Source organism: Leguminivora glycinivorella, chromosome 2 (genome assembly GCF_023078275.1).
Source record: "Leguminivora glycinivorella isolate SPB_JAAS2020 chromosome 2, LegGlyc_1.1, whole genome shotgun sequence".
Classification (NCBI taxonomy): domain Eukaryota; kingdom Metazoa; phylum Arthropoda; class Insecta; order Lepidoptera; family Tortricidae; genus Leguminivora; species Leguminivora glycinivorella.
Window position 1 is genome coordinate 7,928,854 of NC_062972.1, and position 17,664 is coordinate 7,946,517.

Sequence of the window (17,664 nt, forward strand, 5' to 3'; positions counted from 1 at the left end):
CTGTACATGTCTGATGAAAGTGAAGCTATATAAAAAATAATAGTGCGTGGACCCCCCGGCCGGAAGAAGTGAAACTTCGTAATGTGGAAATGAATAGGGTATTTCAAAATTCGAGTTAGCAACACTGAGCGTTAAACGTTTAACGCTATCAGTTGGAAGTCGCATTAGAGTTTCACATCAAAAATAAAAAATGAAGCTTGCAACAAAGATTAACTTATTATACCTATAACAACGCTCGGCCTAAATAACTTTATCCGTCAACGATTTTTTAATTAATAAAAATCACGAGCATCGAAAACATCTACTTAATAGCTGGCTCGAAATTAAAAAGCAATTTGGTAACCGTTACTAATTTAGAACGGCTCTCAATTTGGGAGGGGCGAGGGGCTGCGGCCCTAATCTAAAAGCTGTCAGTTCGGGCAGACAGCTGCTCGGCCTTCCATGTACAAACGCCCTTATATCCGATAAGATGTCCTATCCTATAGTTATAGATAAACTAGTGAAGTTACGCTCGAGTATGTTCTCAATTAATATCGTTACATCTAAGAAGTTATTAAAATTTCTCGCTGAGGTAAACTACCTACGTATTTTTATTTAAAGTTTTTTTTTGTTTATGTGAGGAAGCCCAATTTTCCACTACTAACTAATGAAGCTGATAAATTAAACACAGAAACTAGTATTTATTTAAAAAAAAGAACTATAATTCACTTCCCACATTTAGGACAGATTAAAATCTCTAAGCAATCTAATACGTACGCCTACGCGTTTTTAGATTTAAAATTCGAACGACGAAAATCAAACACTGGCCGGTTGTACTAAAAACCACTTCGAATCGACGAAAAATTTGCATTAAAAATCGAATATCCATTTTCGGCGACGCTAATTCTGCTTCTACTTTACGATCTTTACTATTTTCGTAGATTCTTCTATCGACGGGTCATAATTTGATAGATTTTATTATATTATAAACACATAAATTTGTCTAACGTAACCCGATGGTGTTTTCGATCAGATATCGGAATAAAGTCTTAAGAGCGGGTATTAAATGAAATTATCTGCTTTGACGACATTAACGACACATTCATTAATTTAGATAGCTGATTCAAAATGAATAAATATGTTAATTTTACGGCTCTTATCTTTAACTCATACTTATGCTTTGATTGTGAAGTAAATATAGATTTTCCATTTTAAATAATTATACATCTTCATGTAGGTAGTTAGAGTCGGTAACTTAAGTTACGCATAATTTATGAGAAAATATATGTTAGTAGCCCAAAAGTTAATATTTAGGTAAGTTTATTAATTTTATACGAAGCCAATTCGTGAATTCAGGTTGTTCAATATAGATGTCAATAAATTAATATACTCAATCATAAAAAATATGAACGATCTTGACCTTCTAGATATTATTTATTGCGACTTTGCGAGCCAAAAATCGAAACGAGATAATCTTGGTCTGCATTAGCCGGCAGTCGGCACGGGAGACCGAGGACGTCAAGGGAACCTAATTCTGGGACCGGTTCTGCCCGCCACAGCAAATGGCCAGGGACACTTTATAAATTTAAAATAAACCGATTATGCTAAACGAGTGTGCATGTCGATAGATATACGAAATAAATCTTCAATCGCAATCTTTGTGTAAGAATTTCCGATCGGTGGTGTCTCCATTTGTACATAAACTAGTTAGATAAGCCAAACTGGATTTGAGACCTTCACAAAAAAGGAAATGGTAAACACGATTGTGCAACTTTAATCAGTCTCAAAGTCGACTATTTAGTTTTTGTAATTTTTTTGTGCATCAAAACAATGAATGATGTCCCGAGAATAATTAAAGATGGTAACAAAAGGCGGCTGAATAAAGAAATTTCATTATCTCACGGAGTGTCCACTTTTTACGTCGTTGCTCAAATTTTTTCTTCTGGCGACATTTCAATAGAGACTTAAAACAAACAAGAAAAAAGCTCGCAAGGCTACAGTGAAAGGCAGGACGCCGTTAAATGAAAGAACTTTGTAAAAAGTTTGACACATTTTTAGAAACATCAGGCACGCAATGTTTGCTCGCGCGGACCGATCGTAAATTTTAGTGTAGCGTCAGGATGAAAAAGGGGACATCATTGTTAAAAAGTTTTAAAACGCGTCCTGTGATTCCGATAGCGTCATAAATTTTAACGCTAATAATACACAATATTTGTTGGTTGTCATCGCCGACTTGAACAAGATCGAGATAACTTTTAAAATGGACTAGAGTGGCCTTAAAATCGTTTTCAATCAGAGCAATACACTCAATTTTATCCACCCCAAATATTTACTGTGCGATGTATTTTTAGGTTGAGCTCGAGATTTTCCCTTGATTCCGTTTGGCAATCAGATGTTGGATATTGCAAGCGCGCTGGGTGTTCCCCCCGATACATTTCCTCCGCGGATAACAGAAAGAAGTGGGCTTCTTTCAACCGAGGCACGATAAGAATTTCATTTCCTCGCCGCTGAGAAAGAATTCGCTATCTGAGGAAGTGATAAAAGCACTGGATTCAGTTCAGGTGCTGCTAATATTGTGCTCGCGGCTTTTTGAATTCCTAAACGGCTTCGGGATGTGCTTGATATTGCAGCTATGTTTTTAAAGTAATTTTTGTGCATTTTCCTTTTATTAAAGTGCAAAATCAAGTCCCGTTTTGTTCTAAAATTATTAATAAATAAATCATCAATCAATTGCAGAATGTCTATATACGAGTAGATATGAGCAAAGATTGAATCATATAGGTCAAAGAAGCTTTTATTTGCATAACCAAACAGTTTCACATCCTGCGCCCCGGTCAATGTTGCAAATCCAATGTCGTAAGTCTTTATATTAAACAAGGATATCAAAATAAAAGGAGCAAACTTCGAAGAACGAACGAATCGGTCGCAGCTTTGATTTTATGAATTCCCAAAGCTAGGTCAGAACCTTTGCCTTCGTCTCTGGTGGAAAAAATAAATTTTGCATCTGTGTGAATTTGAGCTTTATGTTTATCGGATAAGAATGCTTGTTGTTTAGGAGAATGATTCACATAATATGGTTGGATTTTGCTTTTAGGTCTGAGAATCCGGATGACATCTTTTATCGCGATGCATTCCTACTCGCCCTTCAGAGGATCATCGAGCCGCGGCGCTGAGCTATATTTATTTATTGCGTTCATATTATTAAATAATAATCATTTAAGTATAACTTTTGCTTTATGTTCTATATTTGTAGGTAATTGTTAAATGCATGTCAACGTAGATGTGGTAGTGGTTACATATTGCCCAATTACAGATAGGTAGTACCTAGATGATTATGAATAGAAAAAATAATTAAGGCTGGCTATAAACAAATTTCGCAAGTAGTTGTTTAGCAATTAACATCGATGAAAAGGCGGCAAATTTGATTTAAGTATAGCATTTGAACTAATTGAAGTAAAGTCCTGTTTTAATTTAATAATATGGTTGAAGTAAAGGATACCCCGACTTTCTTAATTGCGACAATAAAGACGATATATCTGGCTTTCCAAACTGCCTATTGTATTATTATTGTAATTTATAATTTAATTAATTACAGTTATTAAATGAATACTCACGAATAATGAAATCCTCTTAAATATCTTCATCCACTCACTAATTGATTAATGTTGACACTGTTTCACCAACTATAAACAATCTCCAATACACTAGAGCACTTGTTAATTAGTCGTAAAATCTTTTTGGTTTCTAGTTGGAACACTATAAATTATTAAACAATTGATAAAGGATTATGATCCCAGAGTTCTCTTATTAAATTATAATTAAGTAATAGGAGCAATAAATCATGTGCCGCGAAAAGTTGTCCGATACGTATGGCCTATACAAATCCTTGTTTACAACTGACACTGTTGTCCATATACAAGAATCGTGTTCCGAACTCACCTAGCGCGGAGACGGCATCTGCCCGCCATCGCATAAAAACCTACGCCACAATGGACCCCATATCAAAAGCGGCCCAATTTTTTAACTAACACAACCTTACAACCCTAGCACACTAACTCGACTGTACAAAAAAGTCACGAGGTAGGGGAAAAAGTTCGTAAGCCATTACCCGGCTCTATACAAAAGTTTTGACACGATCACTTTGCGCTTGGGCACACAGTCTATTTTAGTGGGGTGCGAGACGGCGATAGGCGGGCAGTGACTAATGACCGCGTGCGCGAGAGAGACGGCTAGATGAATGTGTGTCGCATTTGAATAAAGTTTAGGGGGACCAAAGATCGTGAGCCGCGGGACGCCGAGTAGGTGGTGATAAAGCATTCGTAGCGCGCTCGCTCCCAAATCGAATACGATGAGTAATAATATTTAAAAAGCAAGATTTGTTACCTGTCGAGCGCCCCGAGATAATGCCCTACGTTTTTTGAGAGAAAAATACAATTAACTAGCCCGAGTTATAAATCATCTTGCTGTACGCACCGGCTCAGGTTGTACAATTATATTCCTTTCATAAAAAAGGTGACGGTAATAGAAAATTGTAGCGGTTTAGAAGTGGTCTGGCTGAAAAGAACAGATAATTACCGGCAAGAATGAGCCGCAGGCGCACCACTGTTGTTTAGATTAAGCTTTTTTTAAATTATTAGGTCCCTTTGTAATATTTAAATGCCAAATGGGACATATCCGCTGTTTTTCTGTATTCAATTTGCAGTAATATTAGTGCAAATAACAGGGCACATAAAAAAAGGATAAGTCCCTACTGATTATAGGTAAAGCTAGACGATACGATACTTAAATAAATAGGTCCTATCAACATCATTGTACTTAATAACAAAACGGCATAATTGAAAATAAATAAAGGCAATAGCATGGAAATAATAAACTGCACCAACTTATCATTTTAAACAACAATTTAATGAATCTCTCACGAAAATTACTGGAATCAGTCGTAAATTTAAAAGCTCTTAGTGTTTCGCTGCAAGTATGCAATAAGAGGTGAGCACTCAATCGCGGTAATTTTAAAATTGCGACCTGCCCCAAAGCCTCAATTACAAAGTTCTACGCCAATCGGCCGTTCGAAAATTGCCGTACAAGAAATTGTCGGACGCTTTTCAGAATTGCGGCCCCGACAAATCGGGACCCGAACAACGCAAATTGCGGGCTGAGCCGAAGGCCGGGAAATTGCACCGAGCCCTGCGCAGGAGGTCGTGCTGCCCTAATGAAGACGTTAAGCTAAATCGTGGCGCTTTTTATAGATTGTTACGGTGTTTATATTGATTTTTATGGGAATATAATTTTATTACCACACCGTGGGCGTCTTTCCTACTCTTTATTATCCAACTCTGACCGAATTTTTGTAAATCACACCGTTTAAAGTCAAAAACAGAGTAAATGGCGTTAGCACTGTAATAAATTTGAGCACACACAAAAAGCGATTTCACAATAATCAACACAGGCAATTTAATTTAAGCGACATAAACACGGAGTTATCTTGCGCTGCATCGATATTTTTGTTTCAACATAAAATAGCTTAAGCGACATAATACTTTTTCTCAAACATGCAATGAAATATTGTCTTTACGTTCCTTAAAATGGGCTGGGAAGTATCGCTTTTTGGGCGCAACAACTCGAGAGGACTGTAAAGGGATTTCATATTCAATCTGTGTAACAATGTCCTATAATATTTATTTATTTATTTATTTTATTATTTATTTTATATTATTTTTTAGGCCTAGGCCTGCAAAGTAACTTTTTTTTATAAAATATTGTCCTTTAGAGCATTTTTTTTTATTTCATTGTATGTTTGAGAAAAGCACTATACATGCCTCGGCGTGAAAACGGATTCCCGGCCTCGTATCCCTATCCGGCCTCGCTTGCACGCTCGCTCGGCCGTATATACCCACTTGGCCGGAAATCCTCATTTTCCCGGCCTCTGATGTAATGTACTATTCTTATAAAAACCCTATACTATAGAAGTCCATTACTGAATTCTATAATTCCATTTATTAAAAAAAGTCTCATCAGAAAATATATCTTTTAGACCATTTTATATTTACTTAAAATGTGCTGAATGACAAAGTGCAAAATCAAGTCCATTTACAAAGTAATTTTTATTGAATATCTCAGGATCTAAAGATTGCACATTATAAATTCCAACGATGGCTGTTCCTCATATAACTCAAGCCAATATAGTCCATCTGAATATTGGATTAAGTTCGAAGATCGATAAATGGTATGCAGTTAAAGTTGAGCCACGTGGAATAAATCTACAAGAAAAGCTTCAGTTACTTAACGGTTCTGAAAAGGAGTATTTTGACGATAATAAATGCATAAAAAAATATTTATGTTGTTTCAAAATATTGTTAAAACATTTAAAATTAGGTAGGTGATCGCTTACCATCAGGCGACCTGTCTGCTCGTTTGCCTCCTATCCCATAAAAAAAGCTTGAAACATATACATATAAAAACATATAAAAAACCTACAAACATCAAGATCGAATCACACTACCTAGTTATTGCCCGTGTGCTGGTATTTATTTTTCTGTCTTTTTAGGGTTCCGTAGTCAACTAGGAACCCTTATAGTTTCGCCATGTCTGTCTGTCCGTCCGTCCGTCCGTCCGTCCGCGGATAATCTCAGTAACCGTAAGCACTAGAAAACTGAAATTTGGTACCAATATGTATATCAATCACGCCAACAAAGTGCAAAAATAAAAAATGGAAAAAAATGTTTTATTAGGGTACCCCCCCTACATGTAAAGTGGGGGCTAATATTTTTTTCATTCTAACCCCAACGTGTGATATATTGTTGGATAGGTATTTAAAAATGAATAAGGGTTTACTAAGATCATTTTTTGATAATATTAATATTTTCGGAAATAATCGCTCCTAAAGTAAAAAAAAGTGCGTCCCCCCCCTCTAACTTTTGAACCATATGTTTAAAAAATATGAAAAAAATCACAAATGTAGAACTTTATAAAGACTTTCTAGGAAAATTGTTTTGAACTTGATAGGTTCAGTAGTTTTTGAGAAAAATATGGAAAACTACGGAACCCTACACTGAGCGTGGCCCGACACGCTCTTGGCCGGTTTTTTTGTTTGAGCTCAATAAAGTTGGGAGGGTAGATAGTTTCCCTATCCTATACTAAATTTAACCGGATATTTTACTGGCTTGAAATTTCTATTTATTCCGCCCTGAATGCTGCATTTTATTTAAAAACATCTATTCTGGAAGTAGCTGCTTAGATTAAATGTTAGCAAAAAATTTAGAACCAAATTTTCCTGCTCTTGTCTTGATTTACATATAAGTACTATGACTAATACATATTAACTCAATGCCACAGTTGAAGTGAGTGGGAAGGCTTTAGAAAAAACCGCAAAACGTGCTTCGGTCACACACATACTCGTAATCAGCGTACGAGGTTCGAATCCAACGAACCTTTAAGAGGATACGGTAGCGAAAATGCTAAAATGGAAAGGTCTTCAACTTGGGAATTTTAGTTAAATATACAAGTGTTATTAACTAGATTTATCGAAAAAAAATTGTCCATTAAGAACAACTCAGTCAAAAGATATTTCAAAAAAAACTTTAAAATTGAGGTTCCGCTCTCGACTCTTTCCTCCTTCAAAACTTAATCAATCGGAACGAAATTTGAGAATCTGAATAACAATGAAATAATCTATGTCGGACCGTTTAGCTTTTTTGGTTAATTGTTACCAGTCTTGAGTATCACACCTTTTTTTGCGCCACAATTAAAAAGGCCGTTTTTGGAACTTTTTGATTGGCTCTAGAATCTTTAAAAAGCAGAATATCAAAAAAATCAAAACGGTCCGACACAGATAAAAATAATAACAATCTGTGTTGATAAAATCATTGCTATATCTTCAAAAACCAGGGAGGAAATAGTCGTGAGCGTTTGTATGGAGAATTGACCCCTACCGTATCGTCTTAAGGAGCATACTGTGCCCCATATTTTAAATACCTACAATATAAATATAAATTAAATGTATTGGAAAAATGTTAGAAGTAAGTAATAAGAAGTTTAATAAGTTAACTATTTTCTCATGACGATATTTTCAAAATTTCCAATGAATGATAATTGATAATTGTCATAAAATTATCTTCAAACGATAATATTTTAACTTGTGTTATTTTTCAGGAAAAATAATGGTTTCATTTGTTTGTTTTCTTTGTGAAAACAACAACACCAGGCTACATGATGCTGTTTGTGAGTAAAATATAAATTTGTAATATTTTTATCATAATACGCATATTTACAAGAGACGATAGAATTATTTTTATTCACACGCCACTTTTTTAAATATTTCTAGTTCAAAGACCTGCGCTTGCGTCACTGCGCGTTCTGTTCCTAAACCATAAGATTTATATCCTCAACTCCATAGCAATTTGATCGATATTCCTTCGACCCGTATGCAATACATTGTATATGAGGGTTATGAATATTGCAGCATAACCGATTGAACACACCTCTTGATGAAGATATTATAAAGCCGGTTTGTCGTATTTGTGGATCGGGATATAGATACGTAGGTATTGTTATATTTAGAATCAGGGTTTCATAAGCGCTATGGGAGTTATAGCGACTATTTCGAAATGGTGGAAAGATTTAGCATAGTGATCTTTGAAATAGTTGAGGTACAAAAGGTGTTTGTTTCTTTTTACTTTGAAGTTAATTTTTAGAACAGATTTAGCATGAAAAGAAGGGCCAAAATTCTACGACAGCCATACTAATCTATTAGTATAAATGAGATAAAGAAAACATGTCCGCATTACAACCAAAAAGGCAATAAATTATTAAAAATGTCTGACTGTATTAATACGTTAAATAAATGTCATATACAAAGAAAAAGTGACCAAGGCCTCCAAGTGTTCCGAGCTGGAATCGAACCAGCGTACTCCGTTAACCGTAAACCGTATGTTTATAGTATAATAGTAGTGTTACTACTTAAAAATACAAATTAAAATATTTTCAAATGAGAATAATTTAATTTGTTGTAAGATTTGTATTAATACGGAACAGAAGATATTTTATACTCCGACTAGATTTTTTTCCAACACGTTTCACAAATTTGTTAACAGCACCCTGTAGCTAAATGTACAAAACGTGCACTATCTGTCAACCTAAAATGATTTTCAGTAGCAGTACCAATATTTCTACACCAATCCTCAATATTTCACCCGTAGCCGAACTAATCTAAACGGCCTCTTTTAAAACTAATAAAAGAGCTCGTTAAAAATAGCCCCCGAAAATCTCGAGTACCCGGTTTTATCTTCGGTAAACAGCCATGCCGGCTAATGATAGACATCCATCAACTACGGTAAACACAGGGCCAAGTTCGGTGAATGAAAACAGTGTAGGTAATGGTTTGAAGCATGGAGAGCGTGAGCGGTAGACTGGCGAAGCCATGCTGGCTTGAGTTATAGGTACGAGTAAGTATTGACAAGGAACTGGGTTTTAAGTTGGTGTCGTATTTTAATTGCTACTTTATGGAATATTTTTCTTCATGATTACACGTAAACATCAACATAATTCAACAAAATATGCAATGGAACAAGAACAAAGAATGTTTTTTCTTACATTGATTCAAATGTGATGTATTTCTAATGACAGAACATTGGTTAGAAAATAATGAAATGAATGTGTTAAATATTGCCAACTACAATCTTATTTCTCATTTTTCCCGTAAGGTACGTAAGCACGGCGGTGTGTGTATATACGTGCATAGCAATTTAAGTGTGTTACAAAGAGAAGACTTATGTAATTTTTCGATCGAAATGCATATTGAGATCGCGGCAATTCAAATAATAGATATAAATTTGATAATATTATGTATTTATCGCTCAAATACTGAAGGTGAATTCACTGTATTTCTGTACCAGTTGGAATTACTTCTTAGTTCAATAATAAATGAAAATGCCCATATTTTAATAATGGGCGACGTAAATATTGACCTACTCCAAAATACGAAGCAAAAACGTGAAATAATAGGCCTTTTGGAATTATTTAATCTTAAGTCACATGTAAATTTTCCCACAAGAATACAGGGTGCATCTAAAACTTGCTTAGATCACGGGTATAGTGATTTCGAGAGGGATCAATTAAAAACCTACTCCATTGATCGTGCGATTAGTGACCATCTCGCCGTATGTTTGGAAATAAGTATTCCGAATAATGACCACTGCACTGTCTACTGTTTGAAACGCCTGGTCACTCAAACTAAGCTTTTGAATTTTTTAACTTCGATGGAACAATGCGATTGGCTTATTAACTCTGATAGTTTTGACAATTTAATAATGAGACTCATAGATAATTTTAACAGTTATTTTCCCTTTAGAAAAGTCGCAATTGTAAGCAAAGATAAGTCATGGTGTAATAGCAAAACAATGCAAAGCAAGGACTTCGTACTACTATTATCAATGCTACGCAAGTTCTATCCGGACAACGGGGAACTAAATAAACTTTATTTAGCTAATAAATGCAAACACGATGGTTTACTTAAAAAAACAAAAAAAGCATATTTGAATCAGTCCATAGCTACGGCACCTAACACCTCACGATCCTTGTGGCGCATGATTAAATCCCAGACTAACAAAGACGCGCGGGGGGGCGACTCGCTGGCCGCGCTGAGGCACGCGGTGTGTGGACCGGACGGTTCAAACGTTCAGCTTGCTGACTCGCTCAACGCCTACTATCTATCTGTTGTACGCGACACACCGCAAAGGCCTGATATTCAAAAGGCAATGTACTATGTGCGAATGAACGTCCCACGCGTTGTCAATACTATGTTCTTTGCGCCATTCACAGTGGGGGAACTCACGGCAATAATTAAAAAAATTAAACCCAAAGGTACGAAAGACTTCTATGGTTTGCCAACATACGTACTACGATGCCTTCCGGTTAACCTACTGCATGCATTGTGCCATTTATTTAATGAATCAGCTTGTAATGGTTGCTATCCCGTTTCTCTGAAAAAGATCAAGGTAACACCTGTATATAAGGGAAAGGGTTCAAAAAAAGAGCAAACTAGTTACAGGCCTATATCCATTGTTCCAGCTTTTTCTAAGATGTTTGAGATGGGATTGTGCTATCGACTAATACAATTCCTAACGATGAACAACTCGCTCTGTAAGCAGCAGTATGCCTACCAAATTGGAAAATCCACAACGGGCGCCGCTAGGCTGTTGATCCGAACAGTTCTGGACAATTTGGAAAATAGGAAGCGCGTAGCTGCTGTTTTCTTTGATTTGTCTCGCGCTTTCGATTTGGTCGATCACAATCTCATCGCAAGCAAGCTCGACCATTATGGCATTCGCGGCGTTGCCCTTGAAGTTATTATGTCGTTCTTGGGTGACAGGGAGCAGGCCACGGAAGTAAATGACCAAAAATCTTGTCTTGACCCTTTAGGCGACAGGGCAGTACCTCAGGGATCGAATGTAGGAAATAACATATTCCTCATTTTAATGAATGACCTTCCCTTTGAATCATCGATTGTGGATTTTGTAATGTATGCGGATGACATTTGTGCCATAGTGAATGCAGATAGTGCTGAACAATTAATAATAAATGTCCAGCATATCATTCTACGCCTTTCTGAGTGGTTCGCCGCCAACGGAATGATTTTAAATCTTCAGAAAACTTCTGTAACAGAATTTAACTTGAGGCAAAGTCGGGACGCGATTGACAACACGAACTCAGTACTTGTACAAAATGCATCTGTTCCCTTTGTAAGACATGCCAAATTCCTGGGTCTAACTCTGGATTCCGGATTGCAATGGCAAGAGCAGATAGACAGGACATGCACGAAACTCAATACGGCATACTACATAATATCACGCCTCATGCCAATCCTGTCAAACGAAAATCTGATGATAGCCTATCATGCCTACTGTAATTCGGCACTAACATACGGAGTGGACTTATGGGGGATGGCCGCTGACAGGGACAGGCCATTCCTTATACAGAAAAAAATCATAAGGAAAATGGCGCGAGTCGCCCCTGACACGCCAGCCCGACAGCTATTTGTGAACCTCCGAATACTCACATTACCTTCTCTGTTCATATTGGAGGTAGCCAAGCTCGTAAGGCAGAGTCTAGATCAGTTCCCTAAAAGAAACTGGACCAGTAAACGCTTTCAGGAACAAAGGGAGCACGACCTGGAAATTCCTAAACACAGGTTAAAAAAAACTGGTAACTGCCTACATGTATTGGGACCGAAATTATATAACAAAATTCCAACACTAATAAAAAATGCCCCAAGCTACTTCGGGTTTGTTTCGAAATTAAAAGGTTTTTTAGTCCAGAAGGCCTATTATTCCGTGACTGAATTTATGACTGAATAATATTAATTAAAAAAAAAATGAAATTTTTGATCATTGTTTGATATTCATGTAATTAATTGTTTTTATTCTCTAATCCAGTATTTTAAGAGTAATAATGATGACATATGTATATAGCTGTAATATTGTTGACAACGTATGCTTAATACTAATAAAGATGAATATGAATATGAATATGAATATGAATAAATAATGCACAAAGTTTTCACTTTTCCTTTCATTTGAACAGCCGGCGTATTATGATTCCAATTTTATCATTTGTCCACGTGGATAAAGCATCCGTCACGCTTTGTCAAGTATGTCAGTGTGAGAGTGACAGTTGTCTTATCCACGTGGATAAGTGATAAAATTGGAAGCATGATACGCCGGCTGGGTAAGTTTTACATTTATTCATATTTCTAAAATAATTAAGCCGCGATAAAAGTAGGAAGACGATGATTTGAACCCAAAACTGTGTGATGGATTGAGTAACGTAATATGTTATTATAAAAAACACTACAAACGAATTAAACGAACAATTCAAATTAACGATTTTGGCACTCCTATAGCTCCTTTTATTTTAAGTATACAGAACTAGAAAATTCTAGACTGTCAGGGTGCAACGTAACAATTACTTTCGATTCCCTTAATTTGGCGATATTTACAGGAAATAAGAGCAAGATACCTACTCTAAAATCTGTAAAAGTTCGTCAACTCTTTAAATTTTACATACCTACATTCTTATAGTTACCACACGCAGGTGATCTGAAACCAATCACAGTATAGTTACCTAGTACAGTATAGTAGGTACTATTGAGACAGTTCCGATCGATCCCCAACCCTGCGGTGCTGGCTTTATAATTCTCCAGTAATTACAAAGGAGGGCCGGCGGCCGCAATTTCGTCTTGTAGCGATCGTGCTGTACATAAATTATCAGATATTGATGAAGACATCGGGCTTGCGAACCGAACAACAATTAAATATCGCTTTTTTGGACGCAGGGCTGGCGATTTTACTGCTCTGAGATTTAATGCGCTTTATAAGCGGAAATTAAATTAAGTCTGGATATTTGTTTTTGTTTTGTTATTGTTTTAGCCAGATTCAATTACTTTAAATGGAACTGAAAAGCAAAAAGAAGTCAATGACGACCAGAATATAATGTGAAATATTGATGCTACTCAAGACCTCATGCATGTGCTTTTTAACCCCCGACGCAAAAACGACGGTGTGTTATAAGTTTGTCGTGTCTGTCTGTCGTGTATGTGTCTGTCCGTGGCATCGTAGCTCCCAAACTGATGAACGGATGAAGATTTCTTTTTTTTTTGAAAGCTCGAAAGTCGGGAGTGTTTTTACATAATCATGAAAATGGACTATGTCCCCGGGGTTTTTTCAAAATTTTGATTTTGTGTTTAGGTTATAAGAATTCGAACAAGAAAATAGGTAATGTTACGCTATGGTCCAATTTGCCCGACATACACGTAGTATAGAATCAGTCAGACAAATAGACGTATTATTGATTTCGATAAGGTATTATATTTATTTATTACCTTTGATTAGTTCCTTTATTATTTTTTATTAGCTCCATTAAATAATTTGGCAGTGACTATGATAACTATTTAAAAGTCATGCAACTATTTCTTTGCTACACTTATGTTTATATTTTTCCATAGCTTTATGTTTTAACTGTTTCAGTTCTATCGTCAACCCTACGCGCGCCGCTGACTCCAGACTCCTGATGAGGCGCATACGTGCTACGTGCCACCAATGCACTATGAGGACAATTATCGGTGTTTTCGGCCGAACGAATGTTTTGCCGGCACTTTATTAATAATCGATTGTTTTCGCGTCAGCTTTTGCACTTCGTTGAATCTGTAATGGACACATAAAAAAACATTTTCCGGTTTTAATGTGTCAGTCAATCTGATAACTGGCTTCACCTAATTTCGATGTAAATGGCGGCTCGGAACAAATGAGATTAATTATGCTTATACCGTGGGGTCATAATTAGTGAAATGCCCGACGAGATTTTCTCACCAAGTCTTGACCGTTACTGTATGAGTAATTTGGGGCCGTTCTGGTTTTTTAGTTTTGTTAATCTGACGCATTTTCACCTGAAGTCCAGTGACGAATAACTTAGTTTACTTACTCACTTACATATATTTTTACTGATATTTTTTTATTCATTTTTATGAATATGTATCACAGATAAATAATTATATAAAAGGCAATCAACCTAGTTATTTAAATTATAATTGTCTGTTATAAAGAGAATAAAGAGATGAGCAGTAATATCATATCATCGCCGTGATCTTAAGGCCCTATTTCTCACACGAAATTAAGAAAAAAACGCATCTCCAGTAGTCAGAGCGGCGCAATTAGGTTTATATTATTTGCGTTTTATTATTGAAGTATAATCGAACAATCGTAGTGAGAGACAGTCCATGATTTACGCTCGCGCCTCGCCTCGGCTCCGCGTTCATATTCACCGCGCGCAGTTCACGGGTTAACCAGGGTAAAGTGACCTATACAGGCACTTCAACTATGCGACATCATTAAATGATACTACACTGGTTTTCAGGCATATCTCGCTTGGGAGAAAAAGCATTTGGAAGGGTACTACATCGCCTTAAGCCGCGGCCTACGAATAAAAGTCACGATTGTAATTTTAAATGTCGATACGGTTTGATGATTTTATTACTTTACCGTCTTCATGTTAAATGAACGTAATTGTTTGTTTGTTGTGGAGATAGGTCGGTTAATAAAGGTAAATAAAGAGGCTATTGGGGGTTTGTAAAAAATATTATTTTAGTAATTGTGACACTTAACGCATGAGAATCTATATTTTCTATATGTGAATTTCTATAAACTATAATTTTATATATAAATCATAGGATGCATCATTTCACATGACTTTCTTTGAATATTTAAATAATATTTATGTTTTACAGGTATAACCACACGATAGTTGTACCCAACTATTGCCGAAACTTAGTTCTAGTTAAACTTTTTTTTCACTTCTTTTATTTTAAAGCTATCGAATATACTAATTAACGTGTCAACAATCAACATGTTGTACAGTAACATGTTGAACAAGCCACAAACATCAAGATATCAAACTTCAAGGTATCACCTGACTTACAAGGTAAGTAACGAATGCATCTGTCAGCCTGTCCGATCTCAATACTGCATTCATACGTTGGTCTAGGGACAGGGGACAACTTGGGTGCAGTTGAATTGGCTAGTCTGGGACAGCCTGGAACTTACGTAGGGATTATTTTAATGGTATACAATTTTCTAAAATGACTTTGCAATGTTGTCAAATAAAGACCTTAGATGAGTGCTCCTTAGATACATAGGTAATGGGTGAATCAACTTTTTCTTGCCTGTTATTGCCATGGTTACGGTCCCCTGAGTCACGCTGGTTTCACGCAAAATCATGCTACTGAAATTAAGCAAGCATGCATGTAGTCCATGTTTGTAGGTGGCAAATTAAGGACAGGGCTTGTTAACACCAGAAAAATGCGTGTTTGCATAGTTTAAGTAGCATAATTTTACATAAAACCAGCGTGAGTCAGGGTACCGTAACCATGGCCACAACAGGCAAGAAAAAGTTGATTCACCCTAATGCGTTTGAGAGGGCTTTATAAAAACTTACTTAAGTATGAAGTAACAAAATGCAAATTTGCAGGGGAGACCGAGGTAAGTTGTGACATCGTCGACGATGTCACAACTCTCCTCCATCCAAATTCACCTCAGTCTCCTGTATGTACTTATTTTTCTATTGTTTATGATACTGCAAAATAATTAATAGTTGAGTCTTCGTACGAGATCGTTGACAAATAAATGAAATTACTGAATATTTATTATTTTCAAGTCACACCATTCTACAGATGGGTATAGATAGGTAACAAGGCTATAAAGTTAAATCATTTTTAATCAAATTAATGAAGAAAAAAAACCAAGATTATTGTGTTCACTCACGCGCTATTTACCACAAATGAGTGGAGTTAATGCAATTAAAAATAAAAAGATGTGTTTCTACGGAACTAATTTGCGGTTTCATATTTCAGTTTGAAACAAATTAAAACAATACATTAACGGCAGTCATGAAATGAGACTAGTATTTAAAAAAACACAATTGCTCGTGACGCTTTTACCGCTTTGCGATTTAATTTGGATATAGTTTTTGTATGTTTTAGAACTAGGTAAGTATTTATTTCTCTATTCTTGGAACAGTGTGATACCATTTCCTTCAAAACAGATTGAAAATAATGGAATGTCAATCTCAAGTACGTATATGGTATTGCCAGTGTTAAAAAATAAATAAAACATAATTATGTTATAAGATTTGTGACCTGCAATGAATTATTGAAGTATAACTATCTATTGATATACGACTAGTATAATATAACTAGCAAACAGTATAAAACATTTCATGAATTAATTTTATTCTTTTTTGAAGGGATCACAGTTCTAACCTAACCTAACCTACTTTTCTGATAGTAGTACATATGTTTAAGGGTCACAGCACATTACTTAAACACAATTTTTTTGTTCCCTGGTTTAAGTAATAACGACTAAAAATATATCAAAAAAAGTTATATCGATCTGTCTGGTTTAAGTAATGTCACAAGACGTTGATAAATGACAAAAAAAAATCAGTCGAATTCTTTTTTTGAAGTCGGCTAAGAATAAAAACCATTTGATAGATTACCTATAAAAGTAGAGAATGGTCTAATTAATAGCCAAAATCAACATATAAATGGCAATGTTATGTCCGAATGTCCGATATTGATGGTTGGTATGCACATTGTTTACAAATGAGCCATGCAAAGGACTATATAATTTTGTAACATGAAATAATTACATGGAATTAAATTTGTTATTTCAATACTTTGATAAACTTTTATTATATAGGACCAATTAAATTTGTTAATGTCAATTCCATAAATTATAATGGAACTATTTTTAATTTCAGAATTGAAAACCAATAATACAAGAATAATGGAACAAAAATAAATGAAGATTAATATAAAACAATAATAATGAAGGTGTAGAAATCATCTAGCAGCAACTTCGGACACACCAAATTGATAAAGAAAAATAGTTAAAAAATTACAGTCTGATTCTGTAGTTCATTAATATCAACTAAATATAATTAGATATCGTATCAGATCTGAGGTCTAGTCTAGTCTAGTACCTAGTACCTACCTAATAAAACTTTTCCCAGAATGACGCAAAAAACTTTGTTTATGATTAAACTTATTAACAGGTTTTTTGTGATCAAATGGAAACATTCACAGTCTGGTTCTATGTACATATATAAGTATATACCTATACGTATACATATAAATCATGG

General features: G+C 35.5%; 1 protein-coding gene across 4 annotated transcripts in view; it reads right to left on the bottom strand.

Moving 5' to 3' along the window:
* The window catches only part of LOC125236104 (homeotic protein antennapedia), a 253,715-nt gene that overhangs the window by 173,290 nt on the left and 62,761 nt on the right, over positions 1-17,664 (bottom strand). The window contains exon 1 of one of the 4 annotated variants that reach the window (XM_048142803.1): positions 3,594-4,008. The exons of the other annotated variants lie outside the window; for them this stretch is intronic. The gene's annotated coding sequence lies outside the window, so the exon portion shown is untranslated. Of the gene's footprint in view, positions 1-3,593; positions 4,009-17,664 lie in introns of those variants that run through there. 4 annotated transcript variants of the gene reach the window in all.